Genomic DNA, 20,643 nt, shown 5'->3' on the forward strand with positions numbered 1-20,643 from the left:
GCATATTCAACTGCAACACTGCTTTGAAAGAAAAAAAATTTGCTTGAAACTATTGTGTCACTGACATATGGTAATGTGCGTTGACAGTCTAACAAGATTCTAAAAGAAATCCCAGTCATCTCTGCATTATTAAGTGAACTTTTAATCTACATTTGTGCAATGGAACACGAGACAGAAAAGCAACAATTAAAAAAAAACAAGATTTATAGAGGCACTTTTTCCAAGCAAACATTACACCATTCATGGATTCTGGGACTAAGTATTTTGTCACACAGATAGATTTATGAAACTGTTTACACAATGGTGCTGCCTCACAAAGCTGGAGAAAAAAAAGCTATCATATGTCAAAAAAACTGGCAATGATTATCCTGACTGCTTTCTAATACTGCTTTCACAATAGCTTCAGCACAAAATTAATTTCTGCTCCTTTCTACATCAAACTAAATTAAATTCTATGAACCTAAAAGTGCCCCAGCAATATATATGAATGGTTTTTATTTTGCTATAACTTTTAGATAGAATTTGTAACATAGTAACAGGCCATTCAAACTCAACTGGTCTCTGTGCTCTGCACGAGCTTCCTCGTACTCTATTTGATCAATGCTTTTTAGCATATCTTTGGATTCTTTCCTCCCCGATATACTTACCTACCTTCCTCTTAAAGGCATTTTAGGTAATTTACTCAACCACCCAAATTTTGCATTCACTTCGCCCCCATAGGAACATAGACTCCTACAGTCCAGGAGGCGGCCATTCAGCCCATCGAGCCTGCAACGACAACAATCCCACCCTGGATAAAAGCAAATTACTGCGGATGCTGGAATCTGAAACCAAAAGAGAAAATGCTGGAAAATCTCAGCAGGTCTGGCAGCATCTGGAAGGAGAGATGATCTTTAGCTGACATTGCGAGTCCATGGGGAGAACATGTAAACTCCACACAGACAGGTCACCTGAGGCCGGAATTGAACAGTAAGAAGTCTCACAACACCAGGTTAAAGTCCAACAAGTTTATTTGGCAGCACTAGCTTTCGGAGCCTCAAGCTCTTTCTTCAGGTGAGGCTGTGAGGTAGCAATGCTAACCACTGTGCCACCATGCCGTTCCCTAAAGAGGTTTCTCCTATTCCTCATTTCAGACTTCCTACACAAGTGGCAACATCTTCTCCACATTTATCCTACCAAACCCAGACATAATTTTCAAGACCATCCTCTCCACCTTCTCTTTTCTCTGTTCAGTCTTTCCTGATAATTATAAAGTCACAGTCCTTAGTCGTTATTATATCAAACAAACTTGATATTAAAGTTTTCATTTTCTGCCATGACTGGTTTAATTTACATTTTAATTTATAAAATTACAGATATGTTTAAGAACAGGAAAGACATTGGGTCTTGCTAGTTGACAATCTCATCACATCTCTCAAATCATTTTGTCAGAAACATATCTCAGTACCCGTTTATCCCCATCAACTTTTTTTTCAAATTTACTTGTTCTACATACTTTTAGATCAGCTGGGTCTGACATGCCGAAATACATGTACCCTGCCAGTCTTCATGATGCATGCCACATATCATCAAGAAATGCCTTGATGATATTCTGAAAATAGTATTGGAGATTTCTGCTCCTGAACTTGCCACACCGCGAGCCAAGCTGTTCCAGTTCAACTACACCACTAGCACCTAACCGACAATGTGGAAAACTGTCCAGGTATGTCCTGTACACAAAAAGCAGGACAATTCAAACCCAGCCAATTACTGCCCTATCAGTCAAATCTTGATCATCAGTAAAGTGATGGAATGGGTCATCAACAGTGCTATCAAGCAGCACCTGCTCAGCGATGCCCAGTTTGGATTTTGCCAAAGTCACTCAGCCCCTGACCGCATGACAGCCTTGGTTCAAACATGGACAAAAGAGCTGAATTTCAGAGGTGAGCTAAGAGTAACTGCACTTGATATCAAGACAGCATTTGACTGAGTATGGTATCAAGGAGCCTGAGCAAAACTGAATCAATGGGATCGGAAGAAAACTCTCCATTGGTTTGAGTCATACTGGCACAAAGAAAGTTGGCTGTGACTGTTGGAGGTCAATCATCTCAGCTCCAGAACATAATTACAGGAGTTCCTCAGGGTAGTGACTTAGGCCCAACCATCTTCAGCTGCTTTATCAATGTCTTTCTTCCCATAAGGTCAGAAGTGGGGATGTTCACTGATAACTGCACAATTTTCAGCGGCTCCTCAAGTACTGAGGCAATCCATCTCCAAATGCAGCAAGACCTGAACAATATCTTGGGCTGACAAGTGGCAAGGCAATGACTATCTCCAACCAGCACTCTGAGACATTCAATGGCATTACCATTGCTGAATACTGCCCACTATAGACATAGACATCCTACAGTACAGAAAGAGGCCATTCGGCCCATCGAGTCTGCACCGACCACAATCCCACCCAGGTCCTACTCCCATATCCCTACATATTTTACCCACTAATCCCTCTAATCTACACATCCCAGGACACTAAGGGGTAATTTTAGCATGGCCAATCAACCTAACTCGCACATCTTTGGACTGTGGGAGGAAACCGGAGCACCCGGAGGAAACCCACGCAGACACGAGGAGAATGTGCAAACTCCACACAGACAGTGACCCAAGCCGGGAATCGAACCCAGGTCCCTGGAGCTGTGAAGCAGCTATCAACATCCCGGGGGTTAACGTTGATCAGAAATTGAACCAACCATATAAATACAGAGGCTAGGAATCCTGCATCAATAATGCACTGTCTCCCCCACCCCCCAAAGCAGCCTGTTTGATTGGTACCTTACCCACAAACATTCACTCCCTCCACCACCAATGCACATCTACCATCTACAAGATGCACTGCAGGAATTTACCAAGAATCCTCAGGCAGCACCTTGCAAACTGTTAACCATCTGTAAGAATAAGGGCAGCAAACATTTGGGAACATTACTATCTGCAAGTTCTCCTCACTACAAGCCACTCACCGGACTTGGAACGATATCACCACCTTTTCAGTCACTGGTCGAAAATCCTGGAACTCTCTCCATAACAGTACAGTGGGTGTACCTATATCACAGGGACTGCAGCAGTTCAAGAAGGCAGCTCACCACCTTCTCAAGGGCAAATAGGGATGGGCAATAAACACAGCAATACCCACATACAATGTATGAAAATATTAATGATGTGGAGATGTTGGACTGGGGTAAACACAGTAAGAAGTCTCACAACACCAGGTTAAAGTCCAACAGGTTTATTTGGTAGCAAAAGCCACTAGCTTTCAGAGCGCTTGCTGCTCCTTCATCAGGTGAGTGGGAGTTCTGTTCACAAACAGGGCATATAAAGACACAAACTCAATTTACAAAATAATGGTTGGAATGTGAGTCTTTACAGGTAACCAAGCCTCAAAGGTACAGACAATGTGAGTGGAGAGAGCGTTGAGCACAGGTTAAAGAGATGTGTATTGTCTCCAGACAGGACAGTTAGTGAGATTTTGCAAGCCCAGGCAAGTCGTGGGGGTTACAGATGGGTTCATGTCACACTATCTGTAACCCCCACGACTTGCCTGGGCTTGCAAAATCTCACTAACTGTCCTGTCTGGAGACAATACACATCTCTTTAACCTGTGCTCAACACTCTCTCCATTCACATTGTCTGTACCTTTAAGACTTGATTACCTGTAAAGACTCACATTCCAACCATTATTTTGTAAATTGAGTTTGTGCCTTTATATGCCCTGTTTATGAACAGAACTTCCACTCACCTGACGAAGGAGCAGCAAGCACTCCGATAGCTAGTGGCTTTTGCTACCAAATGAACCTGTTGGACTTTAACCTGGTGTTGTGAGACTTCTTACTGGAAATATTAAAACAGAGTGTCTCCAAAGCACTGCTTTCCAATCATTCTTTGATTTGTCACATGCATTAGTATACTGTGAGAAGTATTGTTTCTTGCACGCTATACAGACAAAGCACAGTGTACATCGAAAAGGAAAAAAATATAGTGTAACAGAGCTTGCTGCTCCTTCATCAGGTGAGTGGGAGTTCTGTTCACAAACAGGGCATATAAAGACACAAACTCAATTTACAAAATAATGGTTGGAATGTGAGTCTTTACAGGTAACCAAGCCTCAAAGGTACAGACAATGTGAGTGGAGAGAGCGTTGAGCACAGGTTAAAGAGCTAGGGTGCAGAAAAAGATCAACTTAATGTGAGGTAGGTCCATTCAAAAGTCTGATGGCAGCAGGGGAGAAGCTGTTTTCACCAATTACGTTAGTTTCCTCATAACAAGGCATTCCTAAAGCTGGCAGAGACTGGCACACTGGCAGAACTATGGAAAACACCAAAAAACTGGGTCAGTGATTCTGCTGCTGGAATTTGCAGTGTAAATACATTAAGCCAACACACTTTTTGCCTGCCTTCAACCAAATGAACATCAGTAAAAGCATCTGCATATGGCCAAGACCTCTCTTTTGTTATAAAAACAGTGTTGAAAAAATGCATCAGGTCTGGGAGCATTCAGAAGAGGAGTCATATTGGACGTTCTTTCTCTTTCCACAGATGCTGACCTGCTGAGTTTTTCCAGCACCCGCAGTATTTTTGCCTCTCCCATGTTACACTGAGTGTCAGTCATGGCTCAGTTGATAGCAGCTGGAGACACTGTGGAGTACCTGCGAGTCTGAGAGCATTGTTGGTAGCGCATTTAGGGAGGTGGTCACACTACAGCTGAAGGGACTTGAGGAAGGAAGGGAATGGGTGACCATCAGGCAGTCCAAGAGATGTAGGCAGGTAGTTCAGGAGTGTCGCTCCTGGGGTCTCGCTCGCAAATCTGTATTCCATTTTGGAGGCTGAGGGCGGTGCTGGTTGTTGCCACCCTGGTGCTAGGGTCTGGGATGTCACTGAACGGCTGCAGAGCATTCTGAAGAGGAAGGGTGATAAGGCAGAAGTCATAGTACATGTTGGTACCAATGACATACATAGAAAGAGAGATGAGGTCTGGCATCAAGAATTCAGGGAGTTAGGCAGTAGACTCAAAAGCAATACCTCTTGGGTTGTAATCTGGGATTACTCCCAATGCCATGTATTAGCAAGCACAGAAAGTGCAGATGAATGGCTTAAGAGTTGATGTAAGGGGAGGGTTTTAGATTCCTGGATCATTGGGACCATTTCCTGGGAAGGAGGGACCTCTACAAATGGGACGGTCTACATCTGAACCAGAATGGGATTAACATGCTTGCGGGACATTTTGCTAGTGCTATGGGGAGGAGTTTAAATTAATTTGGCAGGGGGAGGTGACACAGACTGTTAGCAGAATAAGGGCATGGAATCATACAGCAGAACAAACAAGTCAGAGGGAGTGCAGCTGTATTAAGTTTCAAGGGAATAAGGCAAGGCTGGATGGTCTCTTTAACGACAGGAGTATTGCAGGCAAAATGAATGAGTTGCGGGCAATGATTGACACATGGAAGTGTGACATAGTAGCCATCACAGAGACATAGTTGAAGGAAGGACATGATTGGCAACCCAACGTCCCAGGATATAGAATCTTCAGGCGAGACAGGGGAGAAGGTAAAAGAGGATGGGGTATTGCATTATTAGCTAAGGAGTCAGCAACTGCAGTAAGGAGAGATGATATCTTGGAGGGGGCATCAAATGAAGCTTTGTAAGTAGAGTTTAGGAATTAAAAAAAGGGCAGCCACATTGTTAGGTGTTTATTTATAGACCCCCAGATAGTCAGAGGAATATTGAGGAGCAAATATGTGATCAGTTTGAGGTGGTGTGTAAAACCAGTAACAATCGGGTTATTATAGTAGGTGATTTCAACTTTCCCAACATTAACTGGGATATACATCCCAGTTGGGCTTGGATAGAGTAGATTTCTTGAAATGCGTACAGGAGAACTTTTAAAATCAATATATGGAGGGTCCATAATTCTGGGGAGTGAAGCCAGATAGGTGGTTGAGGTGGTGGTGGGGGAGCATTGTAATGATAGCGATCACAACATGAATGGAACAATCTCATTAGTGACAGACAGCATGGTTTTGTAAGAGGGAGGTCGTGCCTTACAAATTTGGTGGAGTTTTTTGAGCAAGTGACAAAAACGGTTGACGAAGGAAGGGCCGTGGATGTCATCTATATGGATTTCAGTAAGGCATTTGATGACAGTCCCTCATGGCAGGTTGGTTAAGAAGGTTCAGGCTAATGGGATACAAGGAGAGGTGGCGAGTTGGGTAGAAAACTGGCTTGGCCACAGGAGACCGAGGGTAGCAGTCGAAGGGTGTTTTTCCGGCTGGAGGTCTGTGACCAGTGGTGTTCCGCAGGGCTCTGTACTGGGACCTCTGCTATTTGTGATATATATAAATGATTGGGAAGAAGGTGTAACTGGCGTGATCAGCAAGTTTGTGGATGACACGAAGATGGCTGGACTTGCGGATAGCGATGAACATTGTCGGACAATACAGCAGGATATAGATAGGCTGGAAAATTGGGCAGAGAAATGGCAGATGGAATTTAATCCAGATAAATGCGAAGTGATGCATTTTGGAAGAACTAATGTAAGGGGGAGTTATACCATAAATGGCAGAGCCATCAAGAGTATAGAAACACAGAGGGACCTAGGTGTGCAAGTCCATAAATCCTTGAAGGTGGCAGCACAGGTGGAGGTGGTGGTGAAGAAGGCATATGGTATGCTTGCCTTTATAGGACGGGGTATCGAGTATAAAAGCTGGAGTCTGATGTTGCGGCTGTGGAGAACACTGGTTAGGCCACATTTGGAGGACTGCGTCCAGTTCTGGTCGCCTCACTACCAGAAGGAGTGGAGGCATTAGAGAGAGTGCAGAGAAGGTTTACCAGGATGTTGCCTGGTATGGAGGGTCTTAGCTATGAGGGAGAGATTGGGTAAACTGGGCTTGTTCTCCCTGGAAAGACGGAGAATGAGGGGAGACCTAATAGAGGTGTACAAAATTGTGAAGGGTATAGATAGGGTGAACAGTGGGAAGCTTTTTCCCAGGTCGGAGGTGACGATCACGAGGGGTCACGGGCTCAAGGTGAGAGGGACGAGGTATAAGTCAGATATCAGAGGGACGTTTTTTTACACAGAGTGGTGGGGGCCTGGAATGCGCTGCCAAGTAGAGTGGTGGAGGCAGACACGCTGGCATCGTTTAAGACTTACCTGGATAGTCACATGAGCAGTCTGGGAATGGAGGGATACAAACATAGAACATAGAACAGTACAGCACAGAACAGGCCCTTCGGCCCACGATGTTGTGCCGAGCTTTGTCTGAAACCCAGATCAAGCTATTTCCTCCCGATCATCCCGAAGTACTCCATGTGCCTATCCAATAGCTTCTTAAATGTTCCTAAAGTTTCTGACTCCACTATCACTGCAGGCAGTCCATTCCACACCCCAACCACTCTCTGAGTAAAAAACCTACCTCGGACATCCTTCCTATATCTCCCACCATGAACCCTATGGTTATGCCCCCTCGTTACCGCTCCATTCACCCGAGGAAATGGGTGAATGGTCTAGTTGGACCAAGGAGCAGCACAGGCCTGGAGGGCCGAAGGGCCTGTTTCCTGTGCTGTACTGTTCTTTGTTCTTTGTTATGGACAAGGAAATAGACAAGCTACAAACAAAGTGTTTTGGATTGGGGGAGAGCAGATTTTATTAAAAGACGACAGGATCTGGCCAAGGTACTGGGAACAGCTACTAATGGGGAAATCTACAGAAGAGCAATGGGGGCCATTCAAAAAGGAAATGGGAAGGGCATAAGCCCAGCATTTCCCTTTTGAGTGATAGGTAGGAATAACAAGCCCAGAGAACCATGGATGACCAGAGATATTCAGGATACAACAAGGAGGAAAAGAAAGGCTTTCAACAAGTACAAGGGAAGTAAATCAGTGGAGGCATTAGCGAGGTATAGAAAGTGCAGGGTGGAACTTAAGAAAGCAATTAAGGAAAGCAAAGAGAGGGCATGAGAAAGCTCTGGCTGGTAAAAGTAGGGAAAATCCCAAGATATTCTGTAAGTATATCAATGGGAAGAGGATAACCAGGGAAAGAATAGGGCCCATTAGGGACAAAGGGGGCAATCTGTGGGTGGAGCATTGAATGAATATTTCACATCCGTCACACCCAAGAGAATGAGACTGTGAAGTTCTTCAGCAAACTAACATAGGGAAGGACAAGGTATTGGAAGTGTTGGCGGGCTTAAAAATGGATAAATTTCCAGGTCCAGATAAATTGTGCCCTCAGCTGCTGTGGGAGGCAAGGGAGGAGATTGCAGGGGCTTTGACCCAAAATTTTAATTCCTCTCTAGCCACGGGGCAGATGCCAGATGACTGGAGACAGATGACTGGAGAACAGCAAATGTGGTTCCGCTATTTAAGAAGGGTTGCAGAAATAAACCAGGGAACTACAGACCAGTGAGTGTCACGTCAGTGGTAGGGAAACTATTGGAGAAAATTTTGAAAGAGAGCATCTATCTCCACTTGGAGAGGCAAAGCTTGATCAGGCAGGTCAGCATGACTTTGTCTGAGGGAGGTCATGCCTAACAAATTTGAGTGAACGTTTTGAGGTGACCAGGTGTGTAGACAAGGGCAGTGCAGTCGATGTAGTTTATAAGGATTTTACCAAAGCCTTTAACAAGGTCCCACATGGGAGACTTGTAAAGAAGGTAAATTCACATGGGATACAGGATAATTTGATAAAGTGGATTCAAAGTGGCTCAGTTATAGGAGACAGAGGGTCATGACAGAAGGCTGCTTTAGTGACTGGAAGCCAGCATCCAGTGGTGTACCACAGGGATCTGTGTTGGGCCCCCTATTATTTGTCATTTATATAAATGCCATAGATGATTATGTGGGGAATAGGATTAATAAGTTTGCGGATGACACAAAATGGGAAGGGTGGTTAGTGAGACAGAGTGTCTTGGGCTAAAAGAAGATATAGACAGAATGGTCAAGTGGGCAGATAAGTGGCAGGTGGAATTTAACCCTGAAAAGTGAGAGGTGATATACTTTGGAAGGAGTAATTTGACAAGAAAGTACTCAATGAATGGCAGGACACTAGGAAGTTCTGTGGAACAAAGGGACCTTAGCGTGTTTGTCCACAGGTCTCTGAAGGCAGAAGGACATGTTAGTAGGGTGGTGAAAAAGGCATATGGGACACTTGCCTTTATCAATCGAGGCATAGATTACAAAATCAGGTAAGTTATGTTTGAGTTGAGTGGTTGCAGAGGCTTGGGTTGTTTTGTTGGAGCAGAGAAGACTGAGGGGCGACCTGATCAAGCTGTACAAGATTATGAGAGACATGGACAGAGTGGATAAGGAGCAACTGTTCCCCTTAGTTGAAGGATCAGTCACAAGGGGACATAGGTTCAAGGTGAGGTACAGGAGATTTAGGGGGGATGTGAGGAAAAACCTTTTTACCCAGAGAATGGTGACAGTCTGGAATGCACGCCTGGGAGAGTGGTAAAAATGCGTTGCGTCACATCCTTTAAAAAGTATCTGGATAAACATTTGGCACGTCATAACGTTCAGGGCTATGGGTCAAGTGCTGCTAGATGGGATTAGATAGGAGTTCAAGTGTTTCTAATATGTCAGTGCAGACTGGATGGGCCGAAGGGCCATCCAGTCTGCACTGTATAGTTCCATGATTCTAGATAGTCTGCCTCTAAGGTTGTGGGTTGAAGTGCCACTACAGGATTTAAACAAAGATCAAGGCTAATACCCTAGTGTAGTCCTGAGGGAATGCTGCAATGTCAAGGGTGTTACCTTTTAGATGAGATGTTAAACCAAAACTCTCTCTTCTCAGGTCGGCATTTAAAACAGATACCCATGGCATAATTACAAAGGACTGCATTTATCTGTGCCACAAAACAGGAGGGGAGCTCTTCCTGCACAGATGCAATGCCAGTGTCATGCTTTTTAAAGCAAGAGATACTTTTAAGTACAGCTTTACTTTCTGTCACTAAATTATGCATTGTTTTTTAACAAGCTGCTATGCTATAACTGTCTCTTTTAGAACAAAATAATTTAATCACAAAAAATTGCAACTCCTCAGAGAGCAACTATTTCAAGTCAGATTCTTGTAATTGCAACAACGAATTACTATGTGTGAGAGCCACTGAGTCTTGGAAACCAAAATTACACGCCCAATACTGCAGGATTTCAGCATTGGTAAAATACAATTTTTTAAAAAATATTTTGAATAAAATATTTTTTTTAAATCACCATCCAATGTGGGTCCTGAACCATCATCTTGAGAACCCATCATCTCATGAGGGGAAGCTGACACCATTTACCAACTGAGCTAACTGTGCCATATAGAAACTCCCTGCACAAAGACTTTCCAACTTGTTCCAATAAATCAGAAAGAAAAAAAAAATTTAGTGGTTGAAATTCAGTCTTAAACTCACCTTTCTATCATACTAAATTGGTCCATCAGTAAAATAAAACATACAGACGGGGAGGCGGTGGGGTACTGGTATTGTCACAGGATTAGTAATCCGAGACCCAGGATAATGCTCTGGGGATCTGGGTTTGAATCCCACCATGGCTGTAATTTCAAATCAATAAAGAAAATCTGGAATTAAAAATTGTATTGTCAATTGATTTCCCCTTTAAGGAAGGAAACCTGCCTTCCTTACTCGGTCTGGCCTACATGCAACTCCAGAGCCACAGTAATGGGCTGGGCAAGGCACTCAGGTCAATTAGGGATGGGCAACAAATGTCCACATCTCATGGAAGAAGAAATTTAAAGATCTGCTCATTTCGCGGCAGCCACAGCATAGGCCGAGGCATAGTGCACCTGATGCTCTTGCCTTTCTATTCTGTGGCAGGTGTAAAGTGATTTTGGAAAGGAGCAGGGACCTTCTGACCAATATTCATCCCTCAAATCAACATCACAAAAACAGATTCATTGCTCATTGGAATTTGCTGTCTGCAATTTGGCTGTTGCATTTCATTACAAGAGTATTTCATTCAAAAGTATTTCATTGACTGGAAAGCACTTTGAGATTTCTGGTGGTCTTCTCTTTCTCCAGGGCAGCAGAGCCTGAATTTTACGGTCGTTTTTTCTTCCAGTCCTGCCCACGGCGAGTCCCCATTATGGGTTTCCTGGCGGCAGAGGTTGCATAGACCAGGAAACCACATTGACAACAGTGGGACCAGAAGATCCCACCACTAGCCAATCCTGGGGCACCTCTCCACTGTGAAACACGCCGTGGGGAGTGTGGAAAATAACACAGAAGTCATGGCTTTCCAATTACTTTTTAATTCAATTATTAATTTGTTCATGTGATGTGGGTGTCACTGGTTGACCAGCATTTATTGCCCATCCCCAAGGACATTTGTCAACCACATCGCTGTGGGTCTGCAGTCACACGTAGGCCAGACCAGGTAAGGACAGCAGATTTCTTTCCTTAAAGGACATTAGTGAACGAGGTGGTTTTCTTTACAACAATCAATAATGGTCTATTATGGTCATTATTAGACTTTTAATTCCAGTTTTTTTTCCCTTTTGATTTATTGGAACAAGTGATTTAATTCCAGATTTTTATTGAGTTCAAATTTCACCATCTGCCACGGTGGAATTTGAACCTGGATCGCCCAAGCACTATCGTGGGTCTTGTCCAAGCCACTGCCTTCCCTAGACTACTTGACCCCCAAGCATTCATTTTGTTTTATAAAGAACATATGAAACACAAAAATAAAATCAATGTAGCTCCTTTTCCCTAGGATGTCTGGAACAAAGCCATTTGTTTCAGTTAATAGTTCTATAAATACCACAGTCAAAAACATGAGACTGAAGGTACAATCCGTGTTAGTTCATTCACAGTTACGTATCGCCACAAGGCAACCAATATTAAGCTTAAATCCAAAGTACTTATGTACTATTTCAAAAGTTTTGTATGCAAATTTAAAGTTTATACACCAAGGATGACAATTGCGTTAACTTTTCTAAACCATCTTGTCTGTTGTTACCATCCCCTCAAGTTCCATGGTCTTGCAAACAGGCTGAGGAAAAGTTATCTGAGTAACTTCTCATACGATTACACTACAGCAACAGTTTACAAAACATGGCAGTCAGTAGAGCTGTGCCATTTTAAAACTGGTAGTTATTTAGATTTGATACCAGGGGGTGGACATCCAGCATTTGCAAGATTAAATGCCTTCTTTATCTCATTCAAACAATTATAGGCCATTTTTGTAGGTCACTTCCCAGGGTTGGTTTTGACACTAACATTAGATTAGCTCAAAGGTGTCATTGAACTGGAATTTAAAACTTACACCAATACCACCAAAAAAGTGGCTTATGCGCTCTCCTTCCTCAGGTTTTTCAATGAGCACTTCTCCTCTATCAGGTGGCCCACACCAGCTATTTAATTTCGAAGTTAATACTAATATATTTTAAGGCTTTGCACATGTTCAAAATATACTGTACTATGTTACTTTACAATGCCAAGGCACCCCCAGAGCAGGACTGCATGATCCAGATTCAAAATGTCACCCACGACCAGACAAAATACTTGGGGACTGTTAGAAATAATCAACAAAACCATATCTAGCTCATCCAAACATAGCGCAGCATCACAGAAAGTTGATCCATGTTCCCTTGTGGTTACACAATCTTTCTGGACAGTCTACTTTTATACCATTTATCATCCATTGCTCATTATATAACAAGACTACAAACACCAGTTTGTTTTAATTGCATATTTCAGCCTGTTGCATTACTGTGTTGGATGGTTAGTCTTCGGTTTCAAAATCACTCCTTAGAACCAGAACCAACCAGGAACCCAAGTTACACCGACATCCTTCTATCTTCACTGACAAACATGAAAAAAGACCAAAAGACCAACTGTACCATTTCCCTTTTGATTTACCTTTTCCATTATATAATTTAAAACAAATAAAAGTACAGTTTACAAAGTCCCTAATTATTTTTTAATTTAGAATATTGTTGAAAATATTTACTGGAAAGCTTCTTTCATATCCTACCTATCCCTTTCTCCAACCCTTGCATTATGCAACCCTTAGGTCTTATCCATACATTTAACTACATCCCACAAAATGTAGTGACTCCACAACAGAATACACTTAAGGTTTTGAGCTTCTAATTCAAGACTTTATGCAGCCTATAAGAAACTAAAGGAGGAACAGAAAAGGTCATCAATCACTGAAGTTAGATGCAAAGCAAATTGGAAATAATTAAGGAAACCAACGATAGATAAAATAAGATCCATATCAAAGTGAAAATGGGGAAACAAAGGGTAATTTGAATGCCTGAGTCAAATTAAATTTATAAGTGGATGTCAAACAGAAGGTAACACTGGCACCCAATGATTTTGCGGAGCAGAATGGGGAATATAAATGTTATATATTAAAATGGCCTCCTTCTGCGCTGTAGGGTTTTTATGATTCTAATTTCACAGATATCAGATGTCAAACGCTTGGTGTTCTGAAGCCATATACAGAGTGGCTGATTAAATATAATTGCCTTTTGCTCCTGATTTCACCTTCCTCTATAATGTGACAATATCCCAGTTAGAAATATTTTATTTGAGGGGTATTTGGCTGTTAGGATAGTCACGATTTTGTAATTAAACTGATAGATGCTGTGAAGAAGCAACGTTTGTATCAACATTCCTAAAATTCATTTCTATGGAAAGACTGATGAATTATTCACTTTTCTAAGGAGGCTTTTTTAGATTTTAAAAGAGCCGAACGCTCCATCAGTGCCCAAGGTATGAAAAGAGAATTTTAACTACTTTCAAAGCTCTCCCTGAAATTAATTTTTAGATCCTCAACATCCATGCTGTCTGTCAAGACTATTCATGCTTGTTCTGGTTTAGCAATCTAATTCTCCTGATTAACTCCACATTATGAAGAGTGCAAGTCAGTTGTCCATATACTATATAGTCCCTTCAGAATTTCAAATGATAAGGATATTCAGAACTTTCAAGCCACTGGCTCGGACTTTTTTTCCCCCATCTGTCTGAGTTCAGCATTTTAAAAAATTACTTTATGGCATGTGATTGTCGTTACATAGGCCAGCATTTATTGCCCACCCCTAACTGCCCATGAGAAGGTGGCGGTGAGCTGCCTTTTTGAACCGTTGCAATCCCTGGGCGTAGGCACACCTACAGTGCTGTTAGGGAAGCTGTACAAGGTGCTTGACTCAAGTAGTTTATCTGCAGGAATGAACTGACAAACACCAAGAATGCTGGTATAGGAGGGGCATCGCAACAGTTTTACAGAATTTAAAGGAAACATAGCAGAAAGAAAGAAAAAAGTTAACCTTAAAATCAACTAAACAATACAGGACTCAACATTACAACAGTCATGGAGTCTTCCAACTAGGAGCTTACTAGTAAGCTCCTAGTTGGAGAACTCCATTGCTATTATAATATTGAGTCCTGTATTGTTTAGTTGATTTTGTGAACTTTTTTCTTTCTTTCTGATATATTTTCTTTAAATAGTCCATATTACCCATGTATGTTTGCAATGTAATTTTTAATATACACATATGTATATACAATATATATATATCAAAAATTATACTGCGAACATACATGGGTAATATGGACTATGGCCGATTTACATCCATGAATATAATTTTGTACAGTGTAATGAGGTCAGTACACATGAAAGAATGTCGGTACAACTGTCCAGAAGCCTGAGAAGCTAATAGATTTTTTAAAAATGCTTGGAAATAGGTCAACATCAGCAGATATATCTCGGAGGAAAACATAGGTTTACGTCCAGGCTGCAGGAAGTTGCAAACAATGAACAGATGGTCTGATCTCACGGCAACATTAAAATCAACCATCTAATATTTCTGACATACTTCCAAATGACTGACATTTTAAAAATAACTCAGGATATTGAGCCGTAACTACAGAATGGACAAGGTGTAGTCTCTGAAGTTAATATATAATCAAGCTCTGTTTTGACTCCTCCTATGACAAATGGAATAAAGTCAGACATAAAATAATTGATGGCAGTAGGTGACAGAAAAAGCAGTCAAGGAGCCAAATGAAAACATATAAAGAGTTGCAAATAGCTACTGTCCAAGAATCTGCAGCATCATTGAGCAGAGTCGCATCAGGCTGGGAAACTTAAGCAAAATGAATTATGCACAAAGAATTCCAGCGTAAAGTCAATAGATATCATTAATATATATCAAGAAAAAGCAGTGGCCATAGTATTGACCTATCAGGAATATCACTGTATATTTGCTGCAATCTGAAAAAACAAAATTCACCACTATCTTTTTACACAGAGGGTGGTGGATGCCTGGAACTCGTTGCCGGGGGAGGTAGTGGAAGCAGATACAGTAGTGACTTTTAAGGGGCGTCTTGACAAATACATGAATAGGATGGGAATAGGGGAATATGGTCCCCGGAAGGGTAGGGGGTTTTAGTTAAGTCGGGCAGCATGGTCGAGGCAGGTTTGGAGGGCTGAAAGGCCTGCTCCTGTGCTATAATTTTCTTTGTGCTTTGTTCTTTGACATACAATATTTAGTTGACAAAGTAAACTTTGGAAGTGGATAATACTTAATCTCATGTCTGCACCTATTCTGGCAACATTAAGAAACACGTGCTTGTTGTATAGCTGCAAAGTCAACGAGTGAAGAGAATGGTTACTAGTTTCTGCCTAGTTTCCAGAAGAAAGAAAACTGAAAGACTCACTATTTAGAACTGTCGAAGAACCATGTGATAAAAATAAATAAATATATATAGCTCATTAAAGTTAAATGCAATCCAAGTTCAAAGGATTCAGCAATAGATGAGATACAGCAATTTGCATAAATTACACTTGCATCTATGACACTCATGAATATGTAATCTAAATGCAGCTCGTTCAACATTGGACATAATGTCAGTGTTTTAACTTATGTCAATGCTAATTGTGTTGAATTTCAATATTATTTAAACAAGCTAATAATTAGAATGCCCAAACCTTTGGGTGCAATCAACAATCCAGGGCACATAAAGCCAAGCTCATTGCATAATCATAAACATAAAATCGTTCCTTAACTGATGCAATTGTGTTTTTCACCAATTTATTTTGCATTAAAATATTCCAATGTATTGTGTAAATCTGTTGCAGTTTTATTAATATATCTGAATATTAGCTTTTCACTGAAGATAAGAATTTTATTAAGTGTTTAGTCTATCTCCTGTGAGTCACCTGATCTTGCATAACAAAGTGACTTTCTACCCTTTGTGGCTCACTTAATAACGTTCACACAAGTTACTTCATTTTGCTTGTGTTACATTACATTAAACTTACAACTTATAAATCGACCAAGACACTCAAATCATTGTGTTGCAAATATGTCCTCCCACCATTGGTAGTGCTATAGCACTGAGGATGCCAAGCTTTTATCACTGGGCCATGACTTGCTGTCAAAATAAAATGAGGCTGATGTGCAAATGGTATCGCAACGTCCTCAGTCAAAGGACAGATGCACAGTTACCTGCAAATATCCGAAGTTCCTTTTTGTATTGTGCTGATCTGCCATTAGCTTTGTAAAAATGGCACCTTGCGGTCTTCAGTGAGGAATTAATAATCTGTTAATCTGTTGGATTTCCAAAAGGCGTTTGATAAGGTGCCCCATAAAAGGCTGCTGAAGAAGATTAGGGCACACGGAGTTGGGGGTAGTGTGTTAAAGTGGATTGGGGACTGGCTATCCGACAGGAAGCAGAGAGTCGGAATAAATGGGTGTTTTTCCGGTTGGAGGAAGGTAACTAGTGGCGTGCCGCAGGGATCTGTACTCGGGCCGCAACTATTTACCATTTATATAGATGATCTGGAGGAGGGGACGGAATGTAGGGTAACGAAGTTTGCAGACGACACAAAGATAAGTGGAAAAGTGAATCGTGTGGAGGACGGAGAAGATCTGCAGAGAGATTTGGACAGGCTGAGTGAGTGGGCGAGGATATGGCAAATGGAGTATAACGTTGATAAATGCGAGGTTATACACTTTGGAGGAAATAATAACAAATGGGATTACGATCTCAATGGAAACAAATTAAAACATGCTACCGTGCAAAGGGACCTGGGGGTCCTTGTGCATGAGACGCAAAAGCCCAGTCTGCAGGTACAACAGGTGATCAAGGCGGCAAATGGGGTGTTGGCCTATATTGCGAGGGGGGTAGAATATAAAAGCAGGGATGTCTTGATGCACCTGTACAGGGCATTGGTGAGGCCGCAGCTGGAATACTGTGTGCAGTATTGGTCCCCTTATATGAGGAAGGATATATTGGCATTGGAGGGAGTGCAGAGAAGGTTCACCAGGTTGATACCGGAGATGAGGGGTTTGGATTATGAGGAGAGGCTGAGGAGATTGGGTTTGTACTCGTTGGAGTTTAGAAGGATGAGGGGGGATCTTATGGAGACTTATAAGATAATGCGGGGGCTGGATAGGGTGGAGGCGGAGAGATTCTTTCCACTTAGTAAGGAAGTTAAAACTAGAGGACACAGCCTCAAAATAAAGGGGGGTCGGTTTAAGACAGAGTTGAGGAGGAACTTCTTCTCCCAGAGGGTGGTGAATCTCTGGAATTCTCTGCCCACTGAGGTGGTGGAGGCTACCTCGCTGAATATGTTTAAAGCGCGGATGGATGGATTCCTGATCGGTAAGGGAATTAAGGGTTATGGGGATCAGGCGGGTAAGTGGTACTGATCCACGTCAGATCAGCCATGATCTTATTGAATGGCGGGGCAGGCTCGAGGGGCTAGATGGCCTACTCCTGCTCCTATTTCTTATGTTCTTATGTTACATTCTATTATATTTGTTTAAATTACTGAAAAAGGCTTAAATAAATTTAACCCGGATAAAGATTTTGAAATTTGTGCTCTATCTTTTCGACAAATGATTGTGAAAAATGTTCGAGCAAGAAACTGCTAACCTATTCATTATTGACTGACTAATCCCAAAACAGCCTAGGAAATCAACTATACTACTCGTACTCAAGACTGCACAGTAGAAATCTCAGAATCATTGCTCTCAGCAAAAATATCAAGTCCGAGCTCAGTGTTATTTAATTTGGATCTATACAGGCACGCACTCAGATTCAGCTACGGCGGGTGTTCTCTTAAGTAACAAGGACAGAAAATGCTGGAAAATGTCAGCAGGTCTGACAGCCTCTGTGCAGAGAGAACAGAGCCTGCCGAGATTATCCAGCTATTTCTGTTTTTGTTTCAGATTCCAGCATTCACAGTAATTTGCTTTTATCTGTTTCCTTAAGTAGTCTGGCTACCAGCTTGCTAGCAGAATGCAACTCTCCCACTGTTCCCTATGTTAGCAGTACCTAGTGAATGGAACAGTAAAATTCCTTTATAATGTGGGCCAGATCTACAAAGAACAAAGACAATTACAGCACAGGAACAGGCCCTTCGGCCCTCCAAGCCTGCACTGACCATGTTGCCCGACTTAACTAAAACCCCCTACGCTTCCGGGGACCATATCCCTCTATTCCCACCCTATTCATGTACTTGTCAAGACGTCCCTTAAAAGTCACTACCGTATCCGCTTCCATTACCTCCCCCGGCAACGAGTTCCAGTCACCCACCACTCTCTGTGTAAAAAATCTGCCTCGTTCATCTCCTTTAAACCTTGCCCCTCGCACCTTAAACTAATGCCCCCTAGTAATTGATTCTTCCACCCTGGGAAAAAGCTTCTGACTATCCACTCTGTCCATGCCTCTCATAATCTTGTAGACTTCTATCAGGTCTCCCCTCAACCTCCGTCGCTCCAGTGAGAACAAACCAAGTTTCTCCAACCTCTCCTCATAGCTAATGCCCTCCATAACAGGCAACATCCTGGTGAATCTTTTTTGTACCCTCTCCAAAGCCTCCACATCCTTCTGGTAGTGTGGCGATCAGAATTGAACACTATATTCCAAGTGCGGCCTCACTAAGGTTCTATAAAGCTGCAACATGACTTGCCAATTGTTAAACTCAATACCCCGGCCGATGAAGGCAAGCATGCCGTATGCCTTCTTGACTACCTTCTCCACCTGCACTGCCACTTTCAGTGACCTGTATACCTATTCACCCAGATCCCTTTGCCTACCAATACTCCTGAGGGTTATGCCATTTGCTGTATATTTCCTATCTGTATTAGACCTTCCAAAATGCATTTCCTCACATTTGTCTGGATTAAACTCCATCTGCCATCTCTCCGCCCAAGTCTCCAACTGATCTATATCCTGCTGTATCCTCTGATGGTCCTCATCGCTGTCCGCAAATCCACCTTGCCAGCTCACCTCTGATCCCATGCGACTTCACCTTCTGCACCAGTCTGGCATGAGGGACCTTGTCAAAGGCCTTACTGAAGTCCATGTAGACAACATCCACTGCCCTACCCTCATCAATCATCTTCGTCACTTCCTCGAAAAACTCCATCAAGTTCGTGAGACACGACCTCCCCTTCACAAAACCATGTTGCCTCTCAGTAATACGTCCACTTAGTTCCAAGTGTGAATAGATCCTGTCTTGAAGAATCCTCTCCAATAATTTCCCTACCACTGATGTAAGGTTCACCGGCCTGTAATTACCTGGATTATTCTTGCTACCCTTCTTAAACAAAGGTCTCAGTGATGGCAACCCTTCTTAAATAATGTTCAAGGCTATGGGCCAAGTGCTGGTAAATGGGATCAGGTGTTTCTCGCATGCCGGTGTAGACTCGATGGGCCAAAGGGCCTCTTCTGCACTTTATGATTCTATGACGGCACGGTAGCACAGTGGTTAGCACTGCTGCTTCACAGCTCCAGGGTCCCGGGTTCGATTCCCGGCTCGGGTCACTGTCTGTGTGGAGTTTGCACATTCTCCTCGTGTCTGCGTGGGTTTCCTCCGGGTGCTCCGGTTTCCTCCCACAGTCCAAAGATGTGCGGGTTAGGTTGATTGGCCAGGTTAAAAATTGCCCCTTAGAGTCCTGAGATGCCAGGCATTGACTCATCAAAGGCAACAATCAGAACTGAACAAAATCCTCTCTCAATCATGTAGGACTGCATGATATGTGTCATGGGTGGCCAGCACAGGGACCAAATTGAACGATTTCTACCTGCGTGATTATGTGAGACACAAGGGCAAGTTTGGCCGAGTTCCTGGAGTTTAAATTCAGACAAGACTCAAGTTGACACGAATTTCAGGAACTCGGGTGTAGTTGTGAATCCAGAGCCTGGGAAGGTTAAGAGGCGGCGGAGGGAAAGCCAGGCCCATGGCCTCACGCTACTGCTAAATGGTTCAGCTAATGTGCAAGAAATACAGACCATGCACATTGGCACAATGGTTAGCATTGCTGCCTCACAGTTCTAGGGATCTGGGTTCGATTCTGGCCTTGGATCATTATCTGAATGGAGTTTGCAGGCTCTCCGTGTCTGCATGAGTTTCCTCCGGGTGTTCCAGTTTCCTCCCACACTCCAAAGATGTGCGGGTTAGGTTGATTGACCACGATAAATTGCCCCTTAGTGTCAGGGGGATTACCAGGAGGGTAAATATGTGGCGTTACGGGAATAGGACCTGGGTGGAATTGTTGTCCGTGTAGGCTCGATGTGCCAAATGGCCTCCTTCTGCACTGTAGATTCTATGATTCTATAACTCTCTTGCACACAGCTTTCTCGTATGGTTT

General features: G+C 42.7%; 1 protein-coding gene across 1 annotated transcript in view; it reads right to left on the bottom strand.

Annotated features, from left to right (window-relative positions):
* Nucleotides 1-20,643, bottom strand: part of naf1 (nuclear assembly factor 1 homolog (S. cerevisiae)) — a 235,343-nt gene that overhangs the window by 20,213 nt on the left and 194,487 nt on the right. The gene's annotated exons all lie outside the window — the stretch shown is intronic.

This window comes from Mustelus asterias, chromosome 1 (assembly GCF_964213995.1).
Source record: "Mustelus asterias chromosome 1, sMusAst1.hap1.1, whole genome shotgun sequence".
In the NCBI taxonomy this organism is placed as follows: domain Eukaryota; kingdom Metazoa; phylum Chordata; class Chondrichthyes; order Carcharhiniformes; family Triakidae; genus Mustelus; species Mustelus asterias.